Below are 15,285 nucleotides of genomic sequence, written 5' to 3'. Positions count from 1 at the left end.
AGGTGTTGTTTCATGTCATTAGAGGCTGCAGGGAGGTTTTCTTCACAAGGATTGGCTGCGATCTGATCTCCTTCCCAACCAATTCCGTCAACCAAAGAATTCTCCTCCTTCATACCTGATCATGTCTGAATGTAAAATCTGACTCCAATTTCCTGTCCATTCTTATCCCAGTTTTCCATTCATAGATACATTTATCTATCTATCTCCTATATGTATCGATCTATATATCTATGTATCAATGTATCTATCTATCCATCTATGTATCCATCTATATATCTATGTATCTATTTATGTATCAATGTATCTATCTATGTATCCATCTATCTCTATGTATTGATCTATATATCAATGTATCCATGTATCTATCTATGTATCTATCTTTCTGGTTCTTCTTCCTCAGTAGAACCCTCATGTAGTGAGAAATCTGTCTGGTGTAATGGAAGGAAAGTTTCCTGTATCAGGACAGAATCTCTCTCCCCATATTTATCTAACTATCTTTAGAGTTCTTTTTTCCCTCAGTAAAACCCTGGTGTCATGGAAAGAAGGAAGATTGTTTCCTTTATCTATCTATTTATGAAGTTATTCTTCCTCAGTATAACTCTCCTATAGTGAGAAATAGATCTGGTGTAGTAGAAGGAAGGTTTCTGGTATCAGGAGAGAATATCTATCTCTAGGTTTTGGGGTTCTTCTTTCTCGGTGTAGTAAGAATTCGGTGTGGTGTAGTAGAAGGAAGATTTCCGGTATCAGGACAGGATATCTATCTACCTATCTAGTAGTTCTTTCTCTGTAGATGTCTGGTGTAGTGGAAGGAAAGTTTCCTGCATCAAAACAGAACATCTATCTATGTTTGGAGTTCTTCTTTCTCAGTAGAACCCCTGTGTCATGGAAAGAAGAAAGATTGTTTCCTGTATAAGGACAGGATATCTATCTATCTCTATTCTTCCACGGTAGACCTCTGGTGTAGTGAGAATTCTGTGTGGTGTAGTGGAAGGAAGGTTTCCGGTATGAGGCCAAAATATCTATCTACATATTTATCTTTATTCTTCTTCCTCAGTAGACGCCTTGCGTAGTGAGAAGTCTATCTAGTGTAGTAGAAGGAAGGACATGATATCTATCTATCTGTTTGGAGATGTTCTTTCCCAGTAGAACCCTTGTGTTGTGGAAAGAAGGAAGATTGTTACCTTTATATCTATCTATCTATCTATCTATCTATCTATCTATCTATCTATCTATCTATCTATCTGGTTCTTCTTTCTCAGTAGAACCCTCATATAGTGAGAAGTATATCTGGTGTAGTAGAAGAAAGGTTTCCAGTATCAGGAGAGAATATCTATCCATCTATCTCTAGGTCTGGGGTTCTTCTTTCTCAGTGTAGTGAGAATTCTGTGTGGTGTAGTAGAAGTAAAATTTCCTTTATCAGGACAGGATATCTATCTATCTATCTATCTATCTATCTATCTACAGTGGTGTGAAAAAGTGTTTGCCCCCTTCCTCATTTCCTGTTCCTTTGCATGTTTGTCACACTTAAGTCTTTCGGAACATCAAACCAATTTAAACAATAGTCAAGGACAACACAAGTAAACACAAAATGCAATTTGTAAATGAAGGTGTTTATTATTAAAGGTGAAAAAAAATCCAAACCATCATGGCCCTGTGTGAAAAAGTGATTGCCCCCTAAACCTAATAACTGGTTGGGCCACCCTTAGCAGAAACAACTGCAACCAAGCGTTTGCGATAACGTGCAATGAGGCTTTTACAGCGTCCTGGAGGAATTTTGGCCCACTCATCTTTGCAGAATTGTCCTAATTCAGTTACATTAGAGGGTTTTCGAGCATGAACGGCCTTTTTAAGGTCATACCACAACATCTCAATAGGATTCAGGTCAGGACTTTGGCTAGGCCACTCCAAAGTCTTCATTTTGTTTTTCTTCAGCCATTCGGTGGTGGACTTGCTGGTGTGTTTAGGATCATTGTCCTGCTGCAGAACCCAAGTTCGTTTCAGCTTGAGTACACGAACAGATGGTCGGACATTCTCCTTCAGGATCTCTTGGTAGACAGCAGAATTCATAGTTCCTTTTATCACAGCAAGTCTTTAAGGTCCTGAAGCAGCAAAACAGCCCCAGACCATCACACTACCACCACCATATTTTACTGTTGGTATAATGTCCTTTTTATGAAATGCAGTGTTCCTTCTACGCCAGATATACTTGGACACACACCTTCCAAAGAGTTCCACTTTTGTCTCATCGGTCCACAGAATGTTGTCCCAAAAGTCTTGGGGAACATCAAGATGTGTTGTGGAGAAATTGAGACGAGCTTTGATGTTCTTTTTGCTCAGCAGTGGTTTTCTCCTTGGAACTCTGCCATGCAGGCCATTTTTGCCCAGTCTTTTCCTGATGGTGGAGGCATGAACGCTGACCTTAACTGAGGCAAGTGAGGCCTGCAGTTCCTTGGACGTTGCTGTGGGGTCTTTTGTGACCTCTTGGATGAGTCGTCGCTGCGCTCTTGGGTAATTTTGGGCGGCCGGCCACTCCTGGGAAGGTTCACCACTGTTCCATGTCTTCGCCATTTGTGGATAATGGCTCTCACTGTGGTTCGCTGGATTCCCAAAGCTTTGGAAATGGCTTTATAACCCTTTCCAGACTGATAGATCTCAATTACTTTCTTTCTCAATTGTTCCTGAATTTCTTTGGGTCTCGGCATGATGTGTAGCTTTTAAGGATCTTCTGGTGGACCTTACTGTGTCAAGCAGCTCCTATTTAAGTGATGCCTTGATTGTGAACAGGTGTGGCAATAATCAGGCCTGGGTGTGGCTAGAGAAATTGAACTCAGGTGTGGACAACCACAGTTATAGTATGTTTTAACAAGGGGGGCAATCACTTTTTCACACAGGGCCATGATGGTTTGGATTTTTTTTCACCTTTAATAATAAACAACTTCATTTACAAATTGCATTTTGTGTTTACTTGTGTTGTCCTTGACTATTGTTTAAATTGGTTTGATGTTCCGAAACACTTAAGTGTGACAAACATGCAAAGGAACAGGAAATGAGGAAGGGGGCAAACACTTTTTCACACCACTGTATCTCTATTATTCCTCGGTAGACGCCTGGTATAGAAGGAATTCAGTATGGTGTAGTGGAGGGAAGGTTTCCGGTATGAGAGAATATCTATCTATCTATTTACCTCTATTCTTCCTCGGAAGATGCCTGGTGTAGTAAGAATTCAGTATGGTGTAGTGGAGGGAAGGTTTCCGGTATGAGAGAATATCTATCTATCTATTTACCTCTATTCTTCCTCGGTAGATGCCTGGTGTAGTAAGAATTCAGTATGGTGTAGTGGAGGGAAGGTTTCCAGTATGAGAGAATATCTATCTATCTATTTACCTCTATTCTTCCTCGGTAGATGCCTGGTGTAGTAAGAATTCAGTATGGTGTAGTGGAGGGAAGGTTTCCAGTATGAGAGAATATCTATCTATCTATCTATCTATCTATCTATCTATCTATCTATCTATCTATCTATTTACCTCTATTCTTCCTCGGTAGATGCCTGGTATAGAAGGAATTCAGTATGGTGTAGTGGAGGGAAGGTTTCCGGTATGAGAGAATATCTATCTATCTATCTATTTACCTCTATTCTTCCTCAGTAGACGCCTGGTGTAGTAAGAATTCAGTATGGTGTAGTGGAGGGAAGGTTTCCGGTATGAGGAGAGAATATCTATCGATTTACCCCTATTCTTCTTCCTCGGTAGACGCCTGGTGTAGTGAGAATTCTGTGTGGTGTAGTAGAAGGAAGATTTCCGGTATCAGGACAGGATATCTATCTATCAATCTATCTAGTAGGCTTGTGCAATTCGTTTCGTAACGAATCGAAATTCAGCCGAATTCTGCATCTTTCAGACATTCGGATGCATCCAAATGTCTGAATAAAAAAATAAGGAATAACAACGAATACAAAAGAAATATAACGAATGAATACGACATGATTCGTAATTCTTTAAAGATCTAATGAAACAAAAGGCCAGCTCAAAGTAAATCTTATAGTCCAATCAGCTAATTCATTTTGTGCCGGAGGTTGGATTACTGGCAAAGTGCATTCCTGAGAACTGAGTGAGAAGGGTGTTGTATTGTATTTGAGCCGAGGAGAAGAGACGTTGTCATTGTGTGTGTTAAAAGATTCAATAAACAAACGAATTTCCAATTTCAAACTACGAATCATTATCACGAATGTCTATACATACATAAATAGCGAATTTCAACTAATACGAAAAAATTTATTTGACACTCTACGAATAATAATGAATTATCCGAAAACTTATTAACGTAACATAACGAATATAACAGAACGAAATTATGTATTTTACAAATGACAATGAACCGAAACTAAACAAAATTTTCCGTTGTGCACAAGTCTACTATCTAGTTCTTCTTTCTCTGTAGATGTCTGGTGTAGTGGAAGGAAAGTTTCCTGCACCAGGACAGAACATCTATCTATGTTTGGAGTTCTTCTTTTTCAGTAGAACCCTTGTGTCATGGAAAGAAGAAGTTTCCTGTATCAGGACAGGATATCTATCTATCTATCTATCTATCTATCTATCTATCTATCTATCTATCTATCTATCTATCTATCTATCTATCTATCTATCTCTATTCTTCCTTGGTAGACGTCTTTTGTAGTGAGAATTCTGTGTGGTGTAGTGGAAGGGAGGTTTCCGGTATGAGGACAAAATATCTATCTATCTTTATTCTTCTTCCTCCTCGGTAGATGCCTGGTGTAGTGAGAAGTCTGTCTGGTGTAGTAGAAGGAAGGACATGATATCGATCTATCTGTTTGGAGATGTTCTTTCCCAGTAGAACCCTTGTGTTGTGGAAAGAAGGAAGATTGTTACCTTTATTAGGACATGATATCTATCTATCTATCTATCTGGTTCTTCTTTCTCAGTAGAACCCTCATATAGTGAGAAATATATCTGGTCGGTGTAGTAGAAGGAAGGTTTCCGGTATCAGGAGAGACCATCTAGCTCTAGATCTGGGGTTCTTCTTTCTCTGTGTAGTGAGAATTCTGTGTGTTGTAGTAGAAGGAAGGTTTCCGGTATGAGGACAGGATATTACAGTCATTGTGAAAGTGTACATATCTGGGGAGGACAGGATGATACAACGTCTATTTTCCTGATGAGAAGTTTTCATTGAAGAAGTGCGATGAATAGAATGAAGAATAGAATGAAGAATAAGATGGTGGGTATGAGGATGGGTCCCCCTCCCCCACTGTCTCTGGTATGTGTTCACAGTGCTGATGACTTTCCATATGAATGACATTGTACTGGGCCCTCCACCCTGACTGCACCCACCAATCACCATCCTCCTCACCTTCCACCTGTACATTGCACTGACAATACATAATCATCCCAGCCCGGCCTGTGGGTGTACATTCATCTGATAATTAGATGCTAAATCCAATCATAGGAGAGAATAACAAACCTCCACCGAGTACTCAGCAAGTGAATGGAGGAAGAGAACGTGTCTACATTGTGTCCCATCTTCTATTATTATGTATCACCTGGATATACACCCCCTTCCATATCACCCCCATCCCACTCAGCACATTACATAAATCCAAAACGGACTTCCAATATGTCTGCAAACAACGAGATGTCCAAAATTCCTAACTTTGCTGTCCACCGCATGAGAGTTTTGTGTGTTCGCACCATCCCATAATATTCTTCATAACATAAAATAAAAATAATATCCAGCAGCACAGTAATGGTGGGAACCCCTCATAATGGGCACAGCAGGTGTCCAGACCCGGGAACTGAGCACAGGGATGGTGGGAGCCACTCATAATGGGCATAGCCAGTGTACAGACCCAGGAACTCAGCAGAGGGATGGTGGGAACCCCTCATAATGGGAACAGCAGCTGTACAGACCCAGGAACCCAGCAGAGGGATGGTGGGAACCCCTCATAATGGGAACAGCAGCTGTACAGACCCAGGAACCCAGCAGAGGGATGGTGGGAGCCACTCATAATGGGAACAGCAGCTGTACAGACCCAGGAACCCAGCAGAGGGATGGTGGGAACCCCTCATAATGGGAACAGCAGCTGTACAGACCCAGGAACCCAGCAGAGGGATGGTGGGAGCCACTCATAATGGGCACAGCAGGTGTACAGACCTGAGAACTCAGCACAGGGATGGTGGGAACCCCTCATAATGGGCACAGCAGGTGTACAGACCTGAGAACTCAGCACAGGGATGGTGGGAACCCCTCATAATGGGCACAGCAGGTGTACAGACCTGAGAACTCAGCACAGGGATGGTGGGAACCCCTCATAATGGGCACAGCAGGTGTACAGACCTGAGAACTCAGCACAGGGGTGGCGGGAACCCTTCATAATGAACACAGTAGGTGTACAGACCCGGGAACTCAGCACAGGGATGGTGGGAACCCCTCATAATGGGCACAGCAGGTGTACAGATCAATGAATTTGGCACAAGGATGGTGAGAACCCCTCATAATCAGCACAGCAGGCGTACAGACCCAGGAATTTAACACAGGGATGGTGGGAACCCCTCATAATGGGCACAGCAGGTGTATAGACCCAAGAGCTGCAGGGAGTAGCCAGAAGACAGCACAGCTGGTCAAGGGCTAAGATCTCCAGTTTGTACCAAACATTGAAATAGAAGATTTGGGTAGACTGGCCTCCTACATAATAAATTTCAGTATATTTTGGAAAAATGACGTCTGTGAAGTTCAGACCTGTTCTTGGAGGGAATTTTCTACCCAGTTGCTTCCCAATTGAACAATCACATTTTGATGAAACAGGTGCACCCAAGGCTTGAACTTTGGACGTTTCCATATATCTATCTGGAAAATATTAAAATATGTGATCTAGAAGGGGTTCTTTCATTGCAGAAGATACATACTACTAAAACTGGAGCAGAGAGAATGTGGATCAGCTGTACATAATCAGTCATCTTCTATCTTCAGCTGGTTCCGTTAATTGATCATGAAAGGTAGAAGCAGATAGATGTATGCAGTATACAAACACCACAAATAAATCACCGGGGACATTCTCACGGTAAAAAAACCTCAACCACATGAAGGAAAATACTCATCCTTTAAATATGACCATGTCGTTGAAAGTAGACCATGAGGCTTACCTGCATGTCCTTCTTAGGATTCATAACGGGGATTTACCTCAGAACCTCCAACATACAGCAGAGCTAAAAAGAGGTTCAGAGGTGAACCCCCAGTAATGGACCCTGCAGTCTGTGGAGGATATGCAGGTCCGTATGGGCTTGTGGAGGATGCTTAAGCCTCATGCGGATAACAACGGCCTGCTTATTACATCAACCAAACACAAAACAAAACACCATCGTATAAAAACAAAATGGTAGACAAAAAAAGTTAGAAAACATTACCTATCTGCCAGCTTCTGACCAGGCTGACGTCGCCAGTCCTTGGAACGCCGAGTATCGAAACTTCTGCGTGAAGATGCTACGGCGCTCTTCTTACAGGTATGACGTTTTGCCATGCGGATGGAGGCCTGAGGTAATAAACAGACAGTGTTTCAATAAAGGGTCCATTTTATTCATTAAATCTGACACAAGAAGCATCAAACACCATCAAGGCAATGTAATATTGAGTACCATTTAAAAAAAAAGATGTCAGAGTGCGTTCACATCTGCACGTTTTCAGGTGCTTTGCACTTGGAAATTGATTGATGGGTCAGGAACCACTCTTGTGAACACAGACGCATTGTTTGCATTCCATATGATAACACAGTACGGTGCTGATCATTTAAAATGGCCCATAAAGTTATACTACTGTAGCAGGAAATGCAATGGTAATGCGTTTTACTAACATGCATTCATCAATTTAATGCATAGTGCAAATAGGTCTTTGAGGGGACTCTATGGCAGATTGTAACACGTGTGGCCATCTTCACAGAGCGCATGGAGTGCTCACGCCATTCCCAATCCACAGAGGAGTTTATGTTTCAGCCATAAAAAGTTGTGCACCTTGGGGACATTTTGGCTAAATATACACTTACGGTTGGAGGACCCCTGACCAGCTACAAAGTTAGCTGGTCGGGGTCCTATACTTGCTGTGATGCTGCGCTTTGTGGCGAACACAGCTTATTTACGTGAATGTGCCCTGTTGGCTTATTTACCAATACACATGGTTGTGGCGTGGTGCTGCCTCATTCAGGTGGCGAGGAGACCACATAATGCCACCCAGCTGCCTATCAGATGCCCTCGGAAAAGCATTCCAGTGTGGATAACTAATGTAAACAAACCCTTTGGGGGAGGGGCGTTGATTCACCTAAAATGGTGGCTTGGACAGTACGAAGGGGATATGGCGCACAAAATCTGTTTTGGTAATCTATTTAGAAAAATGTGGCTGCGCATTGGGGGAAACAGGTTTGGCAATTCCCCCCCGAGAGACTAAAGATTCCCTACCTCGTCCAAAACAACAAATTGCTTTTTGTTTAGACCTCGTTCACACCAGCGGCACGGTCGCCGGTGTGTGCCGTGAAGAGACAGGTGCCAATGCATAGCATAAGACGCATCGCATTACAGACTTTTGGAAATGTCATCTTTATTCACGATGTGATGCACCGTGAATGAACACTCTGTGCTGGAAAAAAAAGTATATTTTTCTTCAGCACATACCACTGAAATAATAGGACGCAAGCTAATTTGTCGCGTCTATATGCTGGTCAGCGCGTATGGCGTAAATGGGCCCTAAATCCATTTACTAGAAGAATAATGTGTAATAATTGTGGCTATTAAATAATAATTTGTACTGCATGCCAGATATCTGGCGTTTTGACGACACACAGCTTTCCTCATGCACAGGTATGGCAGCCATTTTGTTAGGCAGCCATTGCTCCAGGAATGACTAAACTTGACCAAGTGGCGCAAGTCACTTTTAATGTTGTTGTGAAGAAGAGTTGTCTGCCACTTATTCTTATACCTGTGTAACACACCCATTGTATTAAATCAAATATATATATATATATATATATATTTTTTTATATATATATCTGACATGTCTTCCCTCATGCCCTCTTTGAGGTGCTGCGAGGGGAGGTCACATGACCCTCTTCCCGCCCTCAGAAATATCAAGAAACGGAATACACAAAGGGCCAACGGTCGGTGCACGAGGGATTCCCAACTGTTCCCGCGGGAGCGCGCTATCGCTCTTCTGCCTGAGGGGGAGAGAGTGCGCCCGCGCACACACTGCTTTAAAGGGCTTGAGCGTCCGCGCGCACGCGCGCCCCCTCTTCTCCTCACAGCGGCCGTTAGGGCTGCACGCGGGAGCGCGCTGATGTCTGTCAGCAGCAGCTGCCATTATGTCCGACAAAAGTTCACAAGCCCGCCAGTGTTTGTGTATAGGAAGAGGCAGGTCTTCTGTGAGGAGAAGATAGGCACAGCAATGCACACATAGCCAATAAAACACCATAACCATATATGCCATAACCAATAAAACACCAAAGACATATACACCATAACCTATAAAACACCAAAGACATATACACCATAACCAATATGGCCGCAGGGTCTGGACAAGGTTCTGTGGGCTGTGGGAGTCAGTAGGAATAGTGCCCCATCATTGGTGTCAGTGGAAGAATAGTGCCCCATCATTGGTGTCAGTGGAAGAATAGTGCCCCATCATTGGTGTCAGTGGAGGAATAGTGCCCCATCATTGACGTGAGTGGGAAGAATAGTGCCCCGTCATTGATGTCAGTAGGAAGAATAGTACCCCATCATTGGTGTCAGTAGGAAGACTAGTGCCCGATCATTGGAGTCAGTGGGAAGAATAGTACCCCATCACTGGTGTCAGTAATAAGACTAGTGTCCCATAATTGGTATCAGTAGGAAGAATAGTGCCCCATAATTGGTATCAGTAGGAAGAATAGTGCCCCATAATTGGTATCAGTAGGAAGAATAGTGCCCTATCATTGGTGTCATTAGGAACAATAGTGCCCCATCATTGGTATCAGTAGGAAGTATAGCGCCCCATCTTTGGTGTCAGTAGGAAGAATGGTACCCCATCATTGGTGTCAGTAGGAAGAATAATGCCCCATCATTGGTTTCAGTAGGAAGAATAGTGCTCCATCATTGGTGTCAGTAGGAAGAATAGTGCCCCAATCATTGGTGTCAGAAGGAAGAATAGTGTCCGATCATTGGTGTCAGTAGGAAGAATAGTGCCCCAATCATTGGTGTCAGAAGGAAGAATAGTGCCCCATCATTGGTGTCATTAGGAACAATAGTGCCCCATAATTGGTATCAGTAGGAAGTATAGCGCTCCATCATTGGTGTCAGTAGGAAGCATGGTACCCCATCATTGGTGTCAGTAGGAAGAATAATACCCCATCACTGGTGTCTGTAGGAAGAACAGCGCCCCAATCATTGGTGTCAGAAGGAAGAATAGTGCCCAATCATTGGTGTCAGTAGGAAGAATCGTGCCCCATCATTGGTGTCAGTAGGAAGAATAGCGCCCCATCATTGTTGTCAGTAGGAAGAATAGTGCCCTATAGTCAATGGGAAAAATAGTACCCTATCATTGGTATCAGTGGGAGGCATAGTGCCCGATCATTGGAGTCAGTAGAAAGAATAGTACCCCATCATTGGTGTCAGTAGGAAAAATAGTGCCCCATCATTGGTGTCAGTAGGAATAATAGTACCCCATCATTGGTGTCAGTAGGAAGAATAGTGCCCCATCATTGGTGTCAGTGAGAATAGCGCCCCATCATTGATGTGAGTGGGGAGAATAGTGTCCCATCATTGGTGTCAGTAGGAAGAGTAGTGCCCCATAGTTGATGTCAGTGGATAAAGGTTCCCTCCTTTTTTTACCTTCTTGGCCATTTTGTTTGTACGCCATTAATCTCACTTTGGCTATGGGCTGTCAAATTAGAATATCCAATATATTAAATTATACAGTGAAATTCTCTTCTCCAGTTATTCTGTTTCCTCAACGATCTTCATGATTTATGTCCGTTTTTTTGTTTTTTAATTTTAAACTTTGTTTTTAAGGCTGGGTTCACACTGAAGCGATGCGGGAACGCCGCGAATCCGCGGCGGGTTCACGCATCGCATACCTCCCGCCGGCAGTTCACACTGCCCTATGCGGACTGCTGGGAGTGTCAGTGAAACCTTAATGACACCCCCAGATCAGTTCGCATATCGCAGTGCGATCTGCAAACTCGGACAGGAATCGGATCGCATGGTGTGAACACCCATGCGATCCGATTCTGCTGCGGACCAAAAAAAGGGTCCTGTGCGAGTTTGGAGCGGGTGCGATGCGAATTCAGCCATACTATCTGTATGGCTGAATTCGCATCGCACAGAGATCGGATGTGATTTGCACTGCAGTGCGGTGCGAATAACATCCGGGTCTCCCAGCCGCAGCGGTGTGAACCCAGCCTTAATTACCTCAGATTTTTAATTTCAAACTTTCCTCCTTCTTTTACCCTGTCCGACATTTTCTTTTTATGTCATTCATCTCGCTTTGGTCTTGAGCTGCCAAATTATTATATCAAATATACTGAATCATACAGTGAACTTCTCCTTTCTGGTTAATCTATTTCCCCAAATATCAGAGATAGTGATGATTTGCATCAGATTTTTGTTATTTTCCAAGGCTCCCTTCTTTTAGAGCCTGTCGGCCATTTTGTCATTTATCTCACCTTAGCCATGGGCAGCCAAATTAGCATAACAAATATATTAAACAGTGAAATACCTTTCTCAGGGGATGCTGTATTTTCCAGATATCGAAAATATGGATGATTGACTCGCGTGTTTTAGTTTGAAATAGTTCCTCCAGTTTTTCCCGCCATTTTTTTAGCCTGTTAGCCATTTTGTTTGTACATTGTTCATCTCACATTAGCCACGTGTAATATATTGAATTATACAGTGAAATACTCTTCACAAGTTACTTACTTTGTGTCGCAAGATATAAGAAATATTGATGCTTTTGTTTTATTTTTAAACAGTTCCTCCAGAAGTTTCCTCCTTTTTGTTTAGCCTGGCCGCCATTTTGCTTGTATGTCATTCAGCTCACTTTAGCCACGGGCAGCCAAATTAGTATAAAAAATAGATTATACAGTGAAATACCTGTCTCAAGAGGCTCTATTTCCCAGCTACTGAAGATATGGATGATTGATGTGAGTGTTTTCGTTTAAACAATTCCTCCACACGTTCCTGCCTTTTTTTTTTTAGCTTGTCGGCCATATTGTTTGTATGTCATTCATCTCACTTTAGCCAAGGGCAGCCAAATGAGTACAACACATACGTTATACAGTGAAATACCTGTCTTAAGATGCTCTATTTCCCAGGTATTGAAGATATGTATGATTGACCCAAACGTTTTTGTTTTAAACAATTCCTCCAGACGTTCCCGCCTTTTTTCCAGTCTGTCAGACATTTTGTTTGTACATTGTTCATCTGACCTTAGCCACGTATAAAATATTGAATTATACAGTGAAATACTCTTCACAAGTTACTCTATTTCCCAAGATATCAGAGATATTGATGATTTTGTTTTAGTTTTAAACAGTTTCTCCTTTTTTTTTTAGCCTGTCAGCCATTTTGTTTGTCCATTGTTCACCTCACTTTGGCTGAATAAAGCTCTGAGCATTAAACAGTAACTATGGAGTCGCTGACATGTTTTCAACTGGCCTAATGGGTGGAGCTGTGTGGCCCCTATTGACTTGAATGGGTGAGTTTGACGGGTGGTGGTGCCTGTCAACAAGACGTGCCTCAAAGCATGGCGGTCGTGGCATGTGGTAGGCGGTCAATAAAAGTTAATCAAATATATATTTATAACATACAGTGCGCTCAGAGAGAATTTATCTGTGTAATCACTAAATAAATATTGACTAATATTATTACTATCATTGTTTTTTTAGATTTCATCTCTGGACAGCCAGGCATGCAGCATTTTTAGACGTTGGCGAGTAATAACAAGGTACGTTCACCGCCAGTTCTACCTCAGCGGATATGGTCTGAGGAAGTAGTTCACATTCGGATCGCTGTTCAGAGAGCATTTAATGGGCGGTGAGGAGGTGTTGTGTCGCATCCTGGCTGCCTTCTATGACCCCTTGGACCCCCTGCACTGGGCGCATCGCAAGTTTGTTCATTGCATGCGTTTGCGGGGTGCATGCAGAGCGTTCCAATTCATTTGCATGGGTCACGCAGTCCTGTACGCTATACCTGGAGAAAGGGACAGGGGGGGTCATAATTTGTGCTGTGAAGCAAAGTATTGCGGCCGCTGCATGTGTACACCCCCTCTGCAGCTAAACGGGGTAACAGTTTAGGGGTGGTAAAACTGCGGCTTAATGACCTACCACTCCATAAATGCATGCAATGAATCACGATTGCAGGACAGTTGCAATGCAGCCCCTATCATTTTCTGAATGCGACGTGACGTTTATTTATTTTTTTGTTCTGGCTGGAAATGCAGCCCTGACTGGCTGCATTTCTATTCTTTGGTGGGGGAGGGGGGGTTAACGCCACGGCCTAACCTCCTGAAAATACCGCTCGTAGTCTTCATCAAAATCTCAGGGTGACAACACAGGGGCAGACTTAGACAGGGACTGAGTGTTGTCATCTTATAACAGGAAGTGTCTGAGCAAGGACCGCTATGGCAGGATCACCAGGTGTTATCATAGTGAAAATCGCACATTGAGCGACTTTAGCGGTCGGGGTGTACATGTACTTTAACCACTTGCTTACTGGGCACCTAAACCCCCCTCCTGCCCAGACCGATTTTCAGCTTTTAGCGCTTTCACTCTTTGAACGACAATTGCGCGGTCATGCTACACTGTACTCAATTTACCATTTTTTTCCCCAAAAATAGAGCTTTCTTTCGGTGGTATTTGATCACCTCTGTGTTTTTTTATTTTTTGTTAAATTAAAAAAATACAAAACCGTTTTATATTTTGTTAATAAATTTTGCAAACAGGTCATTTTTCTCCTTCAGTGATGTACGCTGATGAGGCTGCACTGATGTGCACTAATAGGCAGCACTGATGGGCACTAAAAGACGGCACTGATGAGGTGGCACTGGTGGGCGGCATTGGTGGACAGTGAGAGGTGGTACTGATGGGTGCCACGAATGGGTGGCCCTGATGGGCGTCACTGAAGGACACTGATAGCTGGCACTGATAGGTCCATAAAGACATGGATGAGCGAGTTTGGGGTGGAGGAACTTGACTGGCCTGCACAGAGTCCTCACCTCAACCGAATAGAATACCTTAACGATGAATTAGAGCCAAGACTAGGAGCCAGGCCTTCTTGTCCAACATCAGTGCCTGACCTCACAAATGCTCTTCTGGAAGAATGGTCAAACATCCCCCATAGACACCCTCCTAAACCTTGTGGACGGCCTTCTCAGAAGAGGTGAAGCTGTTATAGCTGCAAATGGCGGGACAACTCCATATTGAACCCTCAGGACTAAGACTGGGATGCCATTAAAGTTCATGTAAAGGCAGGTGTCCCAATACTTTTGGGATGGAGGATTAGGGTGTCTATGATATACTCTATTATCAGTCTTGATGATAGTCAGAGGTTGTATTGTCTGTGATCTATAGAGAGGGACTTATCGGATCTCATCTAATGGGGCGATTGTTGTGTGATGTAGAACAGGGGTCATCAACCCCCGGTCCGCGGCCCACTGCCGGGCCGTAGACTGTTTGCAGCCGGGCCGCAAAGGCTGCACTGTCTGACGAGCGGCGGCGGAGCGAGCAGAGAGATGACATCATCTCTCACCGCCCGACCGCATCACCGCTGTTACGTGCTCACAGCGGGGCCGCTATACTGAGGCAAGCGAGCAGAGAGATGAGATCATCTCTCACCGCCCACCTGCATCGCCGCTCTTCCACACTATAACGCTGGAGGGGAGGCAAAGGAGCAGAGAGATGAGATAATCTCTCACTACCGGCGCCCCACGCCCCCCCATTACCACTGTTCTCCCTTACTACCCACTACTCCAAGCTTGCCTTAGAACTAATGCACACACCTGTGCTGTCACCACTGCCACCACTGGCAGGTGACAATCCACATCTGGTGGCAAATGACAAGCTGCATTTGATGGCAGGTGACGTGGCAAGTGACAATCCAAATCTGGTGGCAGGTGACGTGGCAAGGGACAAAATGCATCTGGTGGCAGGTGACGTGGCAAGTGACAAGCTGCATATGAAGGCAGGCAATGTGGCAAGTGACAAACTGCATCTGGTGACATGCGACGTGGCAACGTGGCAAGTGACAATCCACATCTGGTGGC

This window comes from Lithobates pipiens, unplaced genomic scaffold (genome assembly GCF_037356315.1).
Source record: "Lithobates pipiens isolate NorthernLeopardFrog02 unplaced genomic scaffold, aLitPip1_a1.2 Scaffold_28, whole genome shotgun sequence".
Classification (NCBI taxonomy): Eukaryota; Metazoa; Chordata; class Amphibia; order Anura; family Ranidae; genus Lithobates; species Lithobates pipiens.
Note: the sequence above shows the minus strand (reverse complement) of the source record.